Genomic DNA, 17,512 nt, shown 5'->3' on the forward strand with positions numbered 1-17,512 from the left:
GGGGGGGGGGGAGAAAAGGGTGGGGGGCACCGCCTGGCACGGCACGGGGGCGTCTCCCAGCAGCTGCAGTCGGGATCCCCCAAGGGGTGGGGGTCGCCGCGGCATCGCCCCCCAGCATCGCCCCCCCCCCCCCGTGCTGCCCGCCGCGCCCGCCTCAAGCCCGCCGCGATCGAAGCTGGGCTTTGAGGTCGGATGCAGCCGGGAACCTCCGGCAGGGCTCCGGCTGCCCGCGGCCCTCCCGCTGCATCCCCTAAAAGCCACCGGCTCTGCGGGGTCCCTGGCACGGACAGCTTGGGAGGGGCCCGGGCTGTCACACCCGGACCTCTCGGGACCACCATCTGGGTGGGGATGCCCCCGAGGAGCAGCGATTTCGATCCGATCCCAGTTGGGTTTGCAGCCCCAGGTGGGGCACGCTGCCTTACATCTCGCCCAGCTGCTGTCACCTAGGGGGTGAAAGGCAGAGCTGCCCTCCTGCCTCTCCTCCCGTGGTGCTCGACTTGCACACGAGCATCCCACCCCAGCAGCGCATCCCACCCACCCCAGCAGGGACCACAGGCCCCCGGGGCGCTCCTTTTATCCGCTGCGCTGCCAAGGGAGGAGGGAGAGGGGTTTAATTACCCTCAAGTGTCAGTTCAAGATAAATCTGCTGGGACGCAGCTCTTGGCAAGTGCGAAATAACAGGAGGCTTTCGCGCACAGGAGGCTGAGCTGAGAACAGGTCGGCGGTTTAATTGGCGGCTCCTCAGGGTTCAGGTCAGGGTGGAGAAAATGGGACGGTGCTGGCTCCGGCAGTGATCCCCCTGCTACGGCTCCGGGAAGGGAAGATGGATGCTGAAGGCTGACGGCTTGCTCCGGTGCATTCCTGCGGTGCTTTTGGGGCTGGGGCGCAGAGCAGGTGCTCTGGGCTGGTAGCACAACCTCCTGTCGGTGCTGTCCTCCCAGGAGCTGATGCTGTGCCGTTTCTGCTGATCCTTTCTTGCTGAAGCAGGCAGCTCCCGAGGGAGCCCTTGCCCTGGTTGTCAGGAGACGACGCGTCCTATGGGGCACCCGGGGAGCTGAGAGCCAGTGAATTGCCTCCAGAAGCAGGGCTCTGCGCGGCGGTCTCCTGGGGATGCGAGGTGGGGCGACCTCAGGGGTTAGCAAACAGCTCCTCTTTCCTCCTCCTGCCAAAATCTCTGAAAGGCTTCATGGGAGCTCACGAGATAAGCTTTTGAAGGACTGCGGTCTTGCAGCTCCATGGGGAAAAGCCTCTTCCCTCTCCCCACGGCTGCGGGGCTGGGATGCACGGAGCGTCTGCTTTCCCCCTGCCTGCCTGTGCCCCACTCGGGGGCCCTGGATCCCGGCTCAGATCGGGGAGCAGAGGCTCCTCCAGGCCCCCACTGCAGGACCCGTATCAGCGCCACGAAAGGATGCCGCTGCGGGGCCGGCCCCTGCGAAGTGCTGCTCGGGGACACGCCAGCAGGAGGAGGAAGGACATAATGGTTTATTTTATCGCCCGGCCAGAGGTGCTGGGCTCTTCTCCATCCTCATCCCAGCCTTCCCGGGGCTGGCACGGGGTGCGGATTCCTGCTGGCTCCTCGGGCTCGATGTGGATACGGGGAGCTGGCACCGCTGATTGTCTGGATGAAACCGTGGTGTTTGGCCATTACAGTGGTTATGTTCTTTGTTTTAGGGTCTAGAAGGTGAAGAGCATCTGCTTGGTTTGAGCAGGCACCTTGCACTTGCTGCTCGGCTGGGGACCCTGGTGACAGAGCGGGTGGTGGCACCAGCAAGGGAAAACCTGTGGGGTGCTGTTTGGGTGCACGGCTGCTGGTGGTGCCACTCGCGGTGGTGCTGGGGCTGGTGTGGGATGCTTGGGCAGCTGGCCCAGGGTGGCCTGGCCATGCACAGCTCTGGGAGGAGGTTTGTGTCCCTCCCCGAGCTGCTTGTGCCTGAGTCTCCAACAAAGGCAGCCTGGAGGTGTGATCGAGGGGCAGAGACTCTTCCTCGCTCCTCTTGCGAGTCAAGCTGCCGTGGGACAGGCTGGGCTGAGCGAGAGCAGAATCCGCGCTCATTTTGCCGGCAACAAGCTTTTGATGCCACCTGTGACAGGCGCATATTTAGCCCTGATGTATATCCGCTGCGCTGGCTTCGGGCTCCGGATCAAAGCATAAGAGCTTTTGATGCATGCACGTACAATGAGGGGAAAAAAAATTAAACCCGCAATCCTCAAAATGTCTGCAAATCCAGCAGCTTATCCTCACCCCGGGCAGGCAAAATTAACCAAGTGTAGGATCAGTAAATCAGGGAATCAGCCGCTCTCATCACCGAACGTGAGAAGGCTGCAAGCTCAGCTGGCACGGAGCAAGGCACCCGCACCGAGGACGCTCAGGCTCCGGCCGTGGGGCTGCTCCGGCACGGCAGCACCGCGGTGCCCCCCGGCAGCCTCCACCGTGGCCGACCATACGTGGGGCACAGGGGGACACGGGCTGGCATCTGTCCTCCAAATCTGTCCTTCTGTCACGCCGAGAGCCCGGGCAGGCAGCAGCGCCACCACCTGCGCTCGTGCCGAGCCATGCCGCCACGTGCTCCGGTCCCCCAAATTTCCATGGGGCTCAGAAACCCGGCAGGCTTCTGAGCACCCCGAGGTGTTCGCAGCGGGTTTGCAGCTGGGGCCAAGTAGTGGCAGTGGCAGCTCCTGGAGGACCCCAGCACTGCCCGAGGCTGGGGCCAGGCCAGTCCATCTGGAGACTGATGGCATTATCCCTTAAATGCCTTTCACTGAAATAGGATGGCCAGGCTGATTGGATTGCGCTCTGTAATTAACTAGCTGGGTGCAGTGGGCGGGAGGCAGCTCCGGTGGGAAGAGAGGGGGAAGGTGTCAGGAGAGGGGTCCAGCTCCACGCCACCCCTTCTCACTAACACGGTGCTGTACAATGTGAGCCACCAGGAGCCGGGTGCCTCTTGTAGCAGCCTGGCCCTTTTCCAGGTGAATAATTGCATTTTTCTACACTGTGAGACCCCCAAACCACAGCCTCAAGACCTGTGGGGAGGCGAGGGTGGGCTGGGTGCAGGTGCAAGGGGCTGGGTGCCCCTTGCCAGGGGGACAGCAGGTGGGCTGCACCCCCCTGTCCCTTTGGGTTGAAGCTTTCAGCATGATCCATACCCATAAAGAGAAAGCATCCCTCCTAGGTTATTTTTATTTTTTTTCCTTTGTGTTTACTGTGGGGATTAATAAGGAACTGCAGTGTAAGGAAAATCCAGAGCAGCTCCTTGTTTATTGTTTAATTCAGGGAAAATGCAGCCTGCTGAAGGAGAGGCTGGGCTCGGGGTGCCCCACGTGCAGCATCCCTGCTCGGGGGATGCAGGGCTCGCAGTGAGAGCCCCGGTTTGGCAGGGAGGGCACGCAGCCGGGGCTGGCCAGGGGATGGGGGACACCTGTGTCAGTGCCCACAGGTGCTGTAAGGGCCTGGGGAGGAGCTGGGAGCTGCTTGGACAAGGTGTGGAGGTGCGTGGGTGGCTTTCCTGCAGCGTAGTGAGTTTCCTCTGCTCCTTGCAGCCCTCCTGGGACCTGACCCCAGCCCTGGGATGGGGAGCGCCAGGATGGTGGCACCTCTGGGTGCTGGCACCTCTGGGTGCTGCAGCCTGCCCTGCCTGGTGCTGGCTCAGCCTGGGGAGAGCTGTGTGCTTCTGGGTTCCCCTGCTGGTAGCTGGAGGTGCTGCCTGGGAGGGGAAAGCTGCTTTCTGACCTGGGCACCCCTGGCTCCACGTGTAGGGCCAGCAGGTTTGTGCTGCACGCTGGGGCTCTGCTGCGGTGCTGGAGGAGCGTGGCTGGGCCCTGTGCACTGATAAATCTTGGAAAACAAAGCATTGTGTGTTCAGTTCAGCTTAGCCCACAAAGGAAAACCACATCACTTGAAAAAGCAAAGCTTTTAAAAATAGATTTTGTTTTATTTTTTTTCTTAGCAGAGAATGCTGCTCTGTTTTGAGCTGGGCAAGGGAGTGCCTGGGGAGGGATGCGATGAAACCTCTCGTTTTAAAGCTCCCTGTGCCAGGTGGGGCTCCTGGAGCTTTGTGTGCCTCCAGCCCGGCTTTGTGGCGGTGCTGGCTGCTCTGAGCTGCTGCTGCTGCTTGTGGAAACGGGGGAATTGGGCATTTTGGTGACAGGGAGAAGCCCCCGGTTGTGTGCCATGTGGGTCAGGCTGGTTCCTGCTGGAAACAAAGCCCTGGGCACCCCTGCGGTAGCGAGAGCTGGCAGCAGCCTGCTGCATTGCTTCTGCACAACCGCCACAGCTGCCAAGGGGCAGCATTTCGAGTCACTCAGGTCTCGTTTTTGGGGGAGAAAGAAGAGCATTGCCAGCCAGCAGGTGCCACGCATCGTGCCTCGCTTCCCCCGGTGTGAAGGGGAGGTGGTGGTGAGCCCAGCAGAGCCTCCCTGCTTTTTCACCCCCCCCCTAATTCGCTAAGGAGCCCTCTTGTTTGCCTCGGCTCTGATTAATGAGGTGCATCTCACTCTGACAACGTGTCACAAGCAATAAATTTCCGCCGAGCTGCGGGGCGGCAGGGACGCCCTCGTGCTCCCGTCTCCCTGCTGCCGGCTCTGCCCCGACCCAGCGCTTTGGCCTCAGCCTGGGAGGAGGAGAGGAGGCTTGGGATGGAGAGGTTGTGGCATGAAAGCGGCTTTCCCAGGGGCTGCCTTTGTCCCCAGGGACTCGGTGGTTTCTTATGTTGTTTGGAAACGTAAAAGAAACCACCAGGGATGGACCAAGAGTTGTGTAGTGGCTGCAGTCTGTGTTTTCCCAAGGTTTTCTGCCTTTGGAGAAGGGCTGGCTGTGTCACTGTGTGAGCAAGTCCCGGACGTGCTCTGATCTCAGGGAAGCTGCCCTGCAGCTGGCAGTAGGATGTGGGACAACACGGCCTGGATCTGTGCTGGTGGGGATGCTCCAGGCGTCACCAGAACCTTGGCCTGGCTGGCAGCGAACCAGCCTGGATGGAGGGGCCCTAGGGAAGCCCTTTCCCAATGAAAAGTATATTTATACTGAAAAAATAGGCAGGAGTGGGTCTCCAGAGGACCCTGTGCACCCCACCGAGCTGGGGACAAGGACACGGCCAGCCCCGCGTGCCCCGTCCTCACGCAGCCCCGGTGAATCGCAGCAGGCTGGTGCTGTCACCACCCCTTGTGTGTTTGTCACCTCCTGCCCCGTGACACCAGCCGTCCCTCTCCCAGAGCTGTTGAGGGACTGCTCGAGGTTTCTAATCAGCGATGGGAAGCACCAACTATTAACACTGCTCCTCTTTGTATTCTTGATGGATTTTCTTAAAGCGTTGCTCTTAGAAGCTCTCCACTGTTAGCTTTTGTTTTCTCCTCAATAGCTTGTCTAATAAATGCCATTATCTTGGGCACAAATCTACTTCATGTCTCAATTCCGCTCGGCGAGGCTCGGTAACAATGGCAGGGCAGCGGTGCCTTGAAGAGGGGCTCTGTCACCGCCTGATGCCACTTCCCTGCCTCCCAAACCTGTCCCCGAGGCAAGCAGGGCGCCTGCTGGGTGTCAGATGCAGCAGCTCCACGTGGCTGAGCCCCTCGGTAATTACAGGGGATGTGTTAATGGCCTAGGATCCTCTCTAATCCCAGCAGATTAGGGGGTGGGGAAAGGTGAAAGGCTGCAGCGTGAAGATGAGAAATGTTTCCTAGAGCTTGAAGGAGCTCAGCTGCAGCCAAGCAAAGGTGTCGGTGCATCTCCAGATGGTTCCTGCTTGCTCCAGCTGGGGAAAAGTTCTCCTGGGCCACTTCCCTGTGCCTGCAGCTCAGCACCCCCGTGCCCTCAGGGGGGACAGCCCTCAGCCTGCTGCGTGGCTGGGAAGTGAGCCTGTGGTGGGACGTCGTGCTCCCGGAGCAGCCTGCGAGTCCCACCTCCTCTGGGCTCTCACCATGGCTGGGATGCCGGCTGCCTCCGCGTTCTGTCCTCTCAATTACAAATACCTCATCCTCTCAGGACCTAATGCGTAAAATAATTTTCTTTAAAGGATTTTTCACCTTTTTTTTTTTTTTAACTTGGTTCTTGCATTTTAAAATGCACATGCCGTGTGTACAGCATTCAGACGTGCTCTCGGCTTTCCCCCAACCGTAATTGCTTTAAAACTGCAGATAGTTGGCAAAAGCAATTTTCTGTACATTAGGGAAGCCTCCAGCTCATCTCATCCCTCACGCAAGCCTTTGCAGTCGCTCTGCCCCAGCCCTGCCTTCTCCCCTCTGCAGCTGAGCGACGCTCGGAGCCTTGCGGTGCCTCTCGTCCTCTGCGCTCCCGGGTGATGCCCTCGTCCTTCCAGCCTCCAGGGGGGAGGACCGGCCTCTATCGCAGCTTCTGCTGAGCGAGGGTGATGCTTTCTGGCTGTGCTGATGGCATCGTGACATCTGTGACCATGGTCCCGTCTCCTGGGCTGGCTGGGCATGTGTGCCATGCACGTGCCGCTCTCGTTCTAGTGACTCCACTGCCAGAGTGTTTAACATGCTCTCTCTGCTTGCAGGACGTGTTGGGCTTTCAAAAAGCATTAATGATGGAGAGTAAATTGGAATCTGAGAGAAATAATCTGTAGGCGTTCTCTGTAGGCCTTGTCTTGCCTTGCCTTCCTCAGCCATGGCGAAGGAACAGCAGCTGAACAGCAGCTGAGGAATATCAATGAGGAGGAGCCCCAGATCCCTCTCGTCTGTTGTGATGTCTCTTGCTCTGCCTGGGTGGCTGCGGTGGCTTTTGTCGCCTCCTGATGGAGGACAGCCTTTGGTTGTGCGATGCTCTGACTGCCCTAGCCAGTCCTGGGGAAGCAGGACCTTGTGCAAGGACCAGATCTTGCAAATGGAGTCAAGTTGGAGGTAAATGCACCTAAACTTGGTCTGTGCGTGCTGCAGCCTCCCTGCCCTGTGCCGAGGCCCCTTGGCTCTTTATCAGCTTGGAGGGGAAGATGGGGTCCCCCCAGGGATGATCATCCTTGTGAGCACTGGGACCAAAACCATGGTGGGGTGGTGGCGATGGGTGCAGGATTTCTCCAGCCTGAGCCTCAAAAGGCTGACGCCTGCTGCGGGGCTGCAAGCTGGGGGCTTTGGCACAGCCACGTGGAGGAGCGCATGCGAGGGGGTCTCTGCCTCTCCAGCACAAATGGTGACTTCCCTGAGCAGGTAATGAACGGCACTGCAGGTCGTTCAGCTGGGAACTTGGTAAAGAAACCCATACCGAGTGTTAATCGAAACCTTGGGGGTTCCCTTTCCTGTGTGCTTGCCCTGGAGACAGAGCCCTGCTGGCCACCCCAGGGGTGTTCAGGCCGAGGGCAGCAGAATCTCAGGAGGCACCTAAAGGTCTCTGGACTCCAGAGGAGAGCCAGGGTGCTGTCTGGAAAACCTACTTGTTGCTCCTGCCCCCATTCTGCAACACAAAGGCACAGCTGGCATGGATCTTGTGTCCGTGGAGAGCTGTACCCTTCGTGTGCCTTTGGCAAGGGGCTGTTCAGGTATAGCTTCCTAACTTAGTCTGGTCCTTTGGCTGCTCTTGGATGTTTATCAGCCTTGTAATTAAAGCTTTTCCTATCTCTGTTTATTTCCTGAGCATCGTTTCAATGTCTGGAAAATCCTGTTGCGGCAGAGCCTGGAGTACTTCAAAGATGCCCAGGGAGAGGACAGGTGCTCTGCAGGGACTCTGCATATGTCAGGCATGGAGAGAAATTAGCCATGTGCTGGCTTCCACTAACCAGCTGCTTGAGCTGGGCAGAAACCCCAAATCTCCCCTTTCCTTCCTTTTCCCTATTTCCAGTACCCTGGGGCATCACTTGGTACCCTGGGGCTTGCTGTGCTGTGAGCACAGGCACCCAGTCCAGCCCCAGGAGCTGCAGTCCCTGCTGCCCCACTCCTTTTTTTGTTTCCACTATAAAAATGTGTAAGGGAAACCCTGCCTCGAGCACCAGGGCTCGGCTGTGTGCGGAGACGTGTGCATGTTTCAGCCTGTTTGCAGCCACTGTGCCTTGCGGCATGAAGGACTGAGGTCTGGGGGGCTCTGAGCTCCTGAGGCTGGGCTTTTGCTTGAAGCTTGGGCAGAAATGGTAGCTTTTGGGTAATTCTGGCTCTCTGTTGGTGTGTTCACAGCTTCTGCATAAACCAAGGGTGGGTTGTCTCCTTTCCTCTCCTTGCAAGTAAGGAAAAGAGAAAGCCAAATGTCTCCCAGCTCAAAACCTACAGAACCTAGGGTTTCTGCCCATTTTTTAAGCAATGGGGCTTGGTGTGGAGGTGGAGACTCCGGGGTTTTCTCCTGCAGCGTGGGTACCTATTGCTAGGAGAGCCCGGCACAGTGCATACCGTGCCCTCTCAGCCTTGAGTGTTTGGAGATCTCCAGGTGAGGAGCTGGGCTTTTCGGCATGGAGGCTTCACATGTCTGAAGCCTGCTGCAATCCTCACTTCGGCATGTTGAGCGGTGCTCAAACACCCCTCGGCTGCTCCCTTTGGGGGCTCAGTCCTGGAGGGACTGGGTGATGCTGGTGGCTTTAGCTGCCCCCAAATTCGGGGTGCTCTGCACCTCTCTGAAGTGGGACTTCTTGCAGCCCCATCCTTCCAGTTGTGCAGCTCTGTGCCGTCTTAATAGTGTCAAGCTCGCAATGAGCTCGGGCAATTTGCTTTATAAAGCAACGCACTAAATGTGTCAACACTCAGTGCATGTTTTTAATATAATATTTCAGATTGTTTTGAAAGAAGCCAAGATCCTTCCTTCCCTCTTCATTAGGAACGCTTTATGTGAAAGAGATGAACAATAGAGAGAGTATGCCAGGGAGAAAGCGTTCCCAAGTATTTGTTGCTGCTGAGAAATTAGCTGCTGCTTACAATATAAAACTTCAATGCCTGACTATGGGGGCAATTAGGCAGCGTGCAAGCTGCTGAGGAAGGCTGCAGGGTCACCGTTGCTGGAGATGTTAAGGCCAGGCTTGACAGTGTCCGTCAGGCTTGGTGAAATTCCTGCTCCTCAAGGGAAGGGGATTAAATGATTGTCTTGTCTACCCAGGGAGAGCCAGAAGTACAATGTGAGCTGCTCTGCCACGAGCACTTTCAGGCTGGGTTTGTGAATCTTGCTCTGTTTCAGCCCAGAAATGATGGCTGTGATTTTTTAACTTCCTTCCCAGCAGGACTGCGGGTGGGTGGTTCTGCTGCTCTTCTGGCCTCCAGCTGAGAGACTTGGTCTCATGCCATGAGAAGGGTAAGACCTTTTGTGTGGCTCTGTTCTGACTGGTGCTAGTCAAAAATAATACAGCTGAAATGCTTTCATCAGAAAAATATGGTTCCTGTTTCTTCCTCTAGACTGTCTCTTTCATCTCAAGGCAGAGGAAAAACTTTCAGGGAAGTCAAAACTTTTCCTTTCTGCTTCAGACCATGGACTGGGGTGGGAAAGGGCTCGTGCCCTGGCCGAGGTGGCACCGCTCTGAGCAGCACGACCCCCTTAGCTGGGGTTTTCAGTGGGTGCCACAGCAGCAACAACCTGAAAAGGGTTTTGAGCATGGAAGATCAGTCCAGGAAGAATGCTCCAGACCTGATCCTGCAGAAGCTGGTGTGACAAGGAGCTGTGCTGGGACCTTTGGGGACATGGTGGGATGGGGGCAAGCTGGAGCAGAAGGTCAGTGTCCTTTTGTGTGCTCAGGACAGGCAGGATTTGGTTTTTCTTCACCTCCCGCTAATCCTGCTGCTGAAATATTCCTCCTGCAGATTTTTTTTTTTTTTTTTTTTTTTACTGCTTCTAAATGGAGTGTTTAAGCTTATTCTTTTCTTTTCTGTGAAAGAGCCAGTAAATCCTTTATCCTGGCTGGCTATTTCTGTACGTGCATTTCCTCATTGTGCTGCAGCTTGTCAGCTGTGTCAAAGCCCAGAAACCTTGGCCTCTGTTGGGCTCCAGGCTTGGATTTCTTGATATTTAACAACACAGGCTCACTCAGACTAACATTTCTTTTCTCTCCTCTTGGTGTCTTTTTTGCAAAAATACCTGTTTAAAGCAATTCCTGACAAAAGGGAGCAAGCAGAGAGGAAATGGCTTGTCAGCTCTGTCCCCAGCACAGCTGGGTGATGCTGGCTCAGCGGTGGGTTTTGGCATGCGGGGGGATTAGCAAGGGGAGGTGGCTGCCTGTGTTTTGGAGTGATGGCAGAGCTCTTGGCATCTACTGGCTTCACAGTGGGGCTGTGCTGGTCCTTGAAGGTGATGCCAGCTTACCACTGTGGGCATGTGCCCAGCCATGGCGGCTGCTTGTACAAGAACAAAAGAATAAACAATGGAAACTGTGATTAATTAGCACAGCAAATTAGCAGGGTGCTTGGCCAAGCTCGAGCTGGAGGTAAGGAGCTGAGATGAGATGAGAAGGCTATAACCAGCTCTGCTAGCTGGGAGTGAGACTGCCAGTGCTCAGGGTGTTAATTACTGTACCCTAATTCAAGTCAGCGGAGTTATCTTTGACACAGTGCTCTGTCTTTGCTCTTCATTTGCAAATTTGTGCAAGGACCATGATCAGCAAATAAATTTGCAGAAAGCACGCGGCGGGCCTAGAGATTTGGAAGTATCCTTGGCAAATATTTGCCCGCCTCCACAGTGAACCTTGCAAACGTTTCTTGTGACCTCAATGCTGAATGTAATGGGCAACTTTGGGTAGGTTGTCAGGCCTGGGGACAGGACCGGGAACGGCTGCTGCAAAATACTAACGGTATTTCCTTACATCCTCTCTCCTTCCTGCCCTCTTGCTATGCAGCATGTGGATATCTTCAGATGTGATACACTTGACTGCTTTCCTTGTAGGAGCACATCATTCCCATTAAAAGGTGGCTGCAGCTAAATACCATTTGTTCAGTGAGGTCTAAAGCGGTGCCCTTTGGAGTGATTGGGAGGCACAGCCACTTTCTGAGGGACAGAAGACTATTTTTCAGGCTCTTTATTACTAATTTGTTAAACTCTGGCTGATCAAAACTGAGATGCAAAAAACGATGTGAGCTCTGCTACGGGGACCTCACAGTGAAACAAATGTATTAAATCAAACCCAGGCTGGAGGTGATAGTGCTGGGTGTGAAGGTGAAGCTGGGCAGGAGAGGGGTGAAGACGCCTCCTTCTCCATCAGGAAAGGGTCTTGCTTCTCGTTCAGTGCTGAAATCAAGCTCCTCGATCAGCAGGCAAAGGACAAGTCATTTTTCAAGGTGTTTGCGGGACACTTTGGCTTAGGAGGAGGGCTCCCTGGCCTTATGGGACACCCTGTGGGGCGGCAGAGCTGGGGACCCGTCCCTCAAGCACTCTGTGTGCACCACAAAGGGCACGGGGTTGTGCCCTGGCACTTATTGGGTCCTTGCTTCCTCCCCCTGCTATTTGTGACTTCCTCCCTAGTGGGATGGATGCTGCTGGCATGCTTTATGTAGCTTTCTGTTCCTCCTTGTGGTGGTAAGTAAAATTATTGCTATTTCAGATCTGAGAGGTCTAGCTAAGAAGTTTATCCTAACAAAAGGAACATTCCCTCCCGTGAATGGTTACTTGGCTTTGTTAACATGTAAGCAGTTGTCTGGAGCCCATTCTTCCCTGGCGTGCATACCTGGCTTTAACATTGGGTTTATTTTCCTTACCTGTTGCATACTGTTCAAAGAGAGGAGATTTGGGTCTCTGCAGTTCCTGGGTGGGTGGGGAATACTGCCTCTCACTATGATCGTGGTTAATAAGCTTCTGTTTGACCTGTCCTTGCATTATTATGCACTCAGTCACGATAATCTCCAGCAGTTTTGATGCCATGACTCAGATGGTTCGTTTTGTGCCATAGCTTGGAGGAACTGCAGGCTATCTCCTCTGAACCCCAGGTGCCAAAATGGAAAGGTAAGGCACCTTCTTTAAAAATAAATTAAAACATTTCCCACTGGGGCTTCAGTGAGGATTGTCTGTAAGCTGTTCACTGTGCTTGAACACTACTGTTTGGACTTTAAATACAGGTCAGCCCAGAACCTTAAACTTGGCTAAAGTAAGTTTAATTGTAATTGATAAATTCAGTTGGAAAATCTCATTTGTTTGGGTAAGGGTAAGGTCTTGATTTGTTTGGGGAGTTTTTGTCTGCAACTGTCGCTGACCGTCTGGTCAGCGGTGTGTGTGAACATGTGTGAGCTCTCAGTCACAACGCAGTAACCCAGCCTGAGACCAGGGCTGGATCCAGGTGCACCCAGGCTCCAGAAGGAGCCTGGAAAGCCATGGGGTCCACTCCTGGCCTCATGACTGAATGGGAGGGTCCTCTTCATCCTTCAGGCCTCCAGTTTCTGTAGGAGCTGCTTGAGCGCCATTGCTGAAGAAGCTTAACCTCTGCCGGAATGGCTGGATCAGGCAGAGGTGTCTGACTTCAGTGGGCCTCTGCTGTGTGTTGTCTCCATCCCCGTGTTGTAGCACTGTATAAGCAATCCTGGCGTGACTGAAATGTGGGCCTGACACCCTTGGGGGGGCCTCCACCTCAGTGTGACTGAAATGTGGGCCTACCACCCTTGGGCAAGCCGCCATCTTGGCAGGCTGACGCCCCTGGGCAGGCCGCCATCTTAGTGGGCCTGAAGTGCAGGCCTCGATTTGAATACCAGCTCGCTGTCTTGGTGTGTGAGTGAGTCTCGCAAGCAATTAAAAGGTACTTCTAAAATCATGGGCTGACAAAAATACTCTCAGGGAGATTTATAAGCATGCTGGCATTCCATGGAACTTAATCCTGGGTTGTGTGTGTAAATGAAACTGACTCCAGACGGGCATCATGCAGTCCAAAGCGAGCGTGGTTCTCTAAGGGGAACTTGCCCCAATTTATGTATAAAAATGCCTCCTCCTAAAGTTTGTAAGAAAAATGCTGTTGCTATACCCAGGATGATCCTCCTAAACGGTTTTCCTTAAAGTGCTTTTGGTTTTTGATTGCAAAAAGAAAACAAAACCAAAGTACCCCAGACTCAGTGGGATGCCTTTTTTAGTTGTTATAGTGCATCTAAACAGTGCACTGAGTCACAACCTCAGAGCCTAAAAGAATCCCAGGAAAAGTTAAATACAAATTAAAAATTTTAAGAGAAGTTAACTGATCAAGAACACTAAACCACCCCAGCATTTGTATCTCTCTTATACTCTTGTGCTACTACTATTTGATAGAGCTGGAGGTTGCAGATGACCTAGGTTATTTTTCTCATTTACCACTATATCTTCCAGATAACCACTATGAACAGAGGGAGGAAGTTGACTCCACCACTAGCCCTGAGTCTGAACCTCTCAATTCCACTAGAAAGGATTTTGAGGTCCCTAGCACTCAGCAACAAAAGAAAATGTTAAGAAAAATGAGAAGAAAACAGTAAAAACTACACTAAATTGTCCACTGAGAGAAGCTGGATCTGATGGCAACCTTGTCTCAGTCCATTTTCCCTGGAGCGCAACCGTTTTTTTTACCTCCCAAACTACTGTGGAAAATGAGGAATTTATGGAGCTTTGGATAATAAGAAAGTTATAACCTAACCTCAGCTAATATGGACCAGCTTCTTAGAGGTGTAGTACCAGGAGAAACTTTAATAAGGCTCTATGACACAGCCAAGTGGTCAGTACAGCCAATTCCAAACACTGACATTAGATCACACCGGGTTTCTATTCTGAATGCTATTTTCCAAGTATGTCCTAGAAAAACAGATTGGGCTAAAGTTTATGCATGCAAACAGTTCAAGGATGAAAATCCAGCCAGCTACATGGATAGACTGAGAACTCTGTGTAAGACGTGCAGAAATAGATAACCCTGTGAAGCAAGCAAGACCTGCACTTGTTTCAGTTTTTGTTCAGGGCTTGGGTTCTAAGATTTATGAAAATATTCAAAGTACAGTGATTGGCTGGGAAGGAAAAAGCATGAAGGAATTATCAGCTGCTCAATGTTTTTATAGCACAGCTAAGAAAGCAAAGGGGTGAAGCTAAATCAATGGTTCTACAAATTCAGCAATTAGAAAATGCCTGCACCCCCTGTAGGCAGAGTAAGAGTAGAATGTCTGGCCCCTGAGGGCAATTAGGTTCAAACCCTGTTCAACCTGTGCGTGCTGACAATCAATGCCATTTTTGTAAACAGCCAGGTCACTGGAAATTAGAATGCCCTCAACGATTTTGCAACACTAGCCCACGTTTTTCTTCTGGCGCTCACAGAACTGATGCTTTTGGGCCACAGTCACATCACCCATAGCACAGGACAGCCTGAGGGACTGTGACAGTGCCCCAGTTCCCTTTAGACCCCTCCGTACTGTATTTAAATTGCCATGTTGCAGGAAAAAAACTGTAACCTGTCTCACTGGTACTTGAATGCATGATACTCTGATATCCTGATAATAAATGTCACCTCCACCTCTACTGTGCCTCCTCTCTGTTTGCAGATGGTGAAAGTACAGTAATTCCTTCTGAGAGCTGCTGTGTTTAGGCTCCCAGATATCACCCTACAGCTGTCAGGAGCCCCTCGAGGGCTTGTGAACATGTGTAGGTGTCTGTAACTTGGTGCCTAGAGGTGCATAGGACCAGCAAGGGTCCCACCTGATCTCTTGGCTTCCCTGATGGCAATGGGAATAAGAGTAACAAGGAAAGAAGTTGATATAAGTAAGTTCTTTGCCATCCTAGCTTTTTGGTTAAACTCATGGAGGTCACAAGCTGGATGGGGGCTTGAGGTCTTGCTTTCCCATGCTGACATCTCCTGTGCCTTCTCATCTGCAGCCCCCTGCACCCAGGAGCCATGAGCTGCCCCCAGCACCTGCAGAGCCCCTGGAGCAACGCCCTGTGTGCAGCCTCTCGGTGCTGTTAGGCTCCCTGCTGCAGCCTCCTGCATCCCTTCTGAGGTAAGGACTGTGGCTGTTCTGTCTGTGAAGAGCAAACGGGTGTGCTAATGTGGGTGGGAGCCTGGTTGGTTTTTGGCTGGTTGTGTCTTCTGCCTTGTCCAGGAAGGAACTGGGCTTGGGTGGGACTGGTGCCTTCTGATTGTCTCAGCTTCCCCGAGATGGTGTTTGGGAAGGGGTTTGTGTGTCCTCTTGCTACCTCGAACTTCATGTTGTTTTCTCTCATATCTGCCCTTTGCAATAAGATTGTTTTAAAGGTTTCTCAAATAAAATTGCGCTAGGTTTACGGGGGATACGTGTGGCTGGCCGTAAAATTGTTCTCAGCTGAGGAGTAGATATTGGGTTTAGAAGCCGAAAACTTGGTTTCTGGTGTTGTGGGTTTTGAGGCTTTTAGACCTCTTTGTTTTCAAGCTTCTTGCAAACAGAGGTGTCAGATGTGTGTGTTAATGCGTGAGCATTGCTACTTCTCCATCTGTTTAATCTCCTGCGCAGATGAGCTGGGACTAGCAGAAGGATGTGGATGTCCTGAGCGTTTTGTGAGGTGGCAAAGGGTACAAGGCAGGAGGTCTCTAGTGATGGTCACAGCAGCTCCAGTGAGCTAGAGCTGGGACCTGCCTTGTCCCAGCTCAGCCCACCCAAAAGCTGATTTCCCTCTGGGTTTTCATAGCTAGGCTTTGCAGGCAAGTCTAATACAACTTTTCTCCTTAAACCTACTCTGAAATCTGCAAACCTGGTGTGCTTCAGCCCGGCCCATCTACAGGCAGCCACGGGGAAGCAGGGGCTGGTTAGCGCTGACATCCTCGGCCATAAATATCTCGCCCTCTCTAATCCTCCCTGTAGCTTCAGTGCTTCTGCTTTACTAAGAGTTATTTGACTCTCTGTGTTGCACTTCTTAGACAAATGGCTTTTAAATAAAACCCTCTGCTAACTCGTTAGGCCTCGTGTCCAGGTCACTTCCTGGGCAGGTGATTTATAGGGCTGCATTTAACATTTTATTAACTTGGAATCGCTGGGGCTAGTCAATCGGAGTCCATCCCATTAGCTGTGGCGAGTGGCAGCCCGTTGAATCGGGCTCCCACCGCCTCCTCTGCTCCGAGAGCATCTGTGGGGTGAGAGAAGGGGAAAAGCAGGAGGATCCAGAGAGGGAGGAATAGATCTGGGAGGGATAAATGAATCGCGTGAGGGTTAAAGAGATAACGGAGCTTTAGATCATATCTGGGGAGCTGCCTTATCTCCCGCTGTTCCTACATGATTTCTTGGCCGCAGCACGCTGGGGCTGTGCAGGGATGGGCGAGGAGCACGGGGACTCGGTGAGGAGGTGGCGTGGCTGTGGGCTGGTTCCTGCAGGGCACCGCTGCGGGAACATCCCTGGTAGGATGTGCCTGTGCTAAACCCTTCCCGCAGCGCTGCCTGCCTCCTTGCCTAGTGCGTGCACGAGCCCATTTAGCTCCTGGCTTTCCTCCAGCCTTTCCCCTGGCTGTGCTCCTGGCAATGTGTCTGGTCCAGTCTGGTTCCCTCTGACCCCAAGCCCTGCCCTGCAGCTGGCTCCGAAAGAGCCCCGGCACAGACCCGGCAAGGGGAAAGCTGCTGGGGCCTGAGTAAGCTTCGTCTGGGGAATCTGGACCTCCCGTTGGTGATGTGAGGCTGCAGCAGCAGCTTTGATTATCTCTGGTTTTGTTGCCGCTCTCCCCCTGTGCCCTGTCTTTGTTCCAGCTGTGCTCGGAGATGTTATTCAGTGGAGTTTTCCAGCTCTTGGTAACATGGGGAAAAAAACCAAACTCCTGCACAAGCAGAGCTAATGAGCTCTCTCTGGAAATAAAAGCATCCTGAGGACAGCCCAGCCATACAGAACAGCCCGTGCTCAGCAGCTCCTCCGGCCAACGCCTCTGAGCCACGTCCCGGTGCTGGGCTGCTGGGCACCATGAGGAGGCTGTCGCCACCCATCCTCCCTAGCCGTCACCCCTCTGAGGTCTCAGGAAAGCTGGGACTTTGTTCCTCTGGCCCTTGCTGTGTGGAGCTGGGATGCAGGTTTGGGAGCACCCCTGAGCACCATGGGACCTGTGTGCTGCCCCAAACCCTGATGCCTGCATGCTCACGGGACAGGGCGAGGAGGGGAGACGCATCCCATGGATGGGGCCGGCTGTAGCTGTTTAGAAATGGGTCTGGGCGATGCCCTGGCTCTCCTTGCCTATGGAGCACTCCCCCAGCACGGGTGGGTGCGAGGTGAGGGGGCAGCCTGGGCTCGCCACAGCCCCCCCTGCATGCAGGGAGAGCAGAGCTGCTGTCCCCGAGGTTGCCAAGCGCGTGGCCGGGAGGGAATTTATCTCACAGCTAAGCAGGCAGCTGAAAGCTATTGCTTCTGATGTGCCTATGATTTGCTGAAACCTGTGTCTCCTTTGTCATATTTCTGTCTGCCTCAGCCTCAAATCCCAGAGCAAAGTCTGAGAACTTGCTTTCAGGGAGGAACAGTGTTTTTTTTTCCTCCACCTTTAAGTATTTACTCTGAGCTTTCAAGATGCATACCCCGCGGGGATCCTGCCAGCTGTGCCTGCAGCCAAGGGGCACTGCCTGCCCGTCCTCTGGGGTCCTCCTTTGGCTGCTTTCGGGGTTTTTGGGGTCCCTTCACAGCAGCTGTGGGTGCAGCCCTTCCAAACCTCCACCTCCTGGGGGCCTGGGGAGGGGAATCTGAAGC

The 17,512-nt window shown here is 54.0% G+C and overlaps 1 protein-coding gene across 2 annotated transcripts in view; it reads left to right on the forward strand.

The window, feature by feature from the left end:
• Positions 1-17,512, forward strand: part of LINGO1 (leucine rich repeat and Ig domain containing 1) — a 136,094-nt gene that overhangs the window by 10,274 nt on the left and 108,308 nt on the right. For both annotated transcript variants that reach the window (XR_014588784.1, XR_014588785.1), the window contains exon 2: positions 14,702-14,823. The gene's annotated coding sequence lies outside the window, so the exon portion shown is untranslated. The remainder of the gene's footprint in view (positions 1-14,701; positions 14,824-17,512) is intronic.

This window comes from Anser anser, assembly GCF_964211835.1.
Source record: "Anser anser genome assembly, chromosome: 10".
NCBI lineage: Eukaryota > Metazoa > Chordata > Aves > Anseriformes > Anatidae > Anser > Anser anser.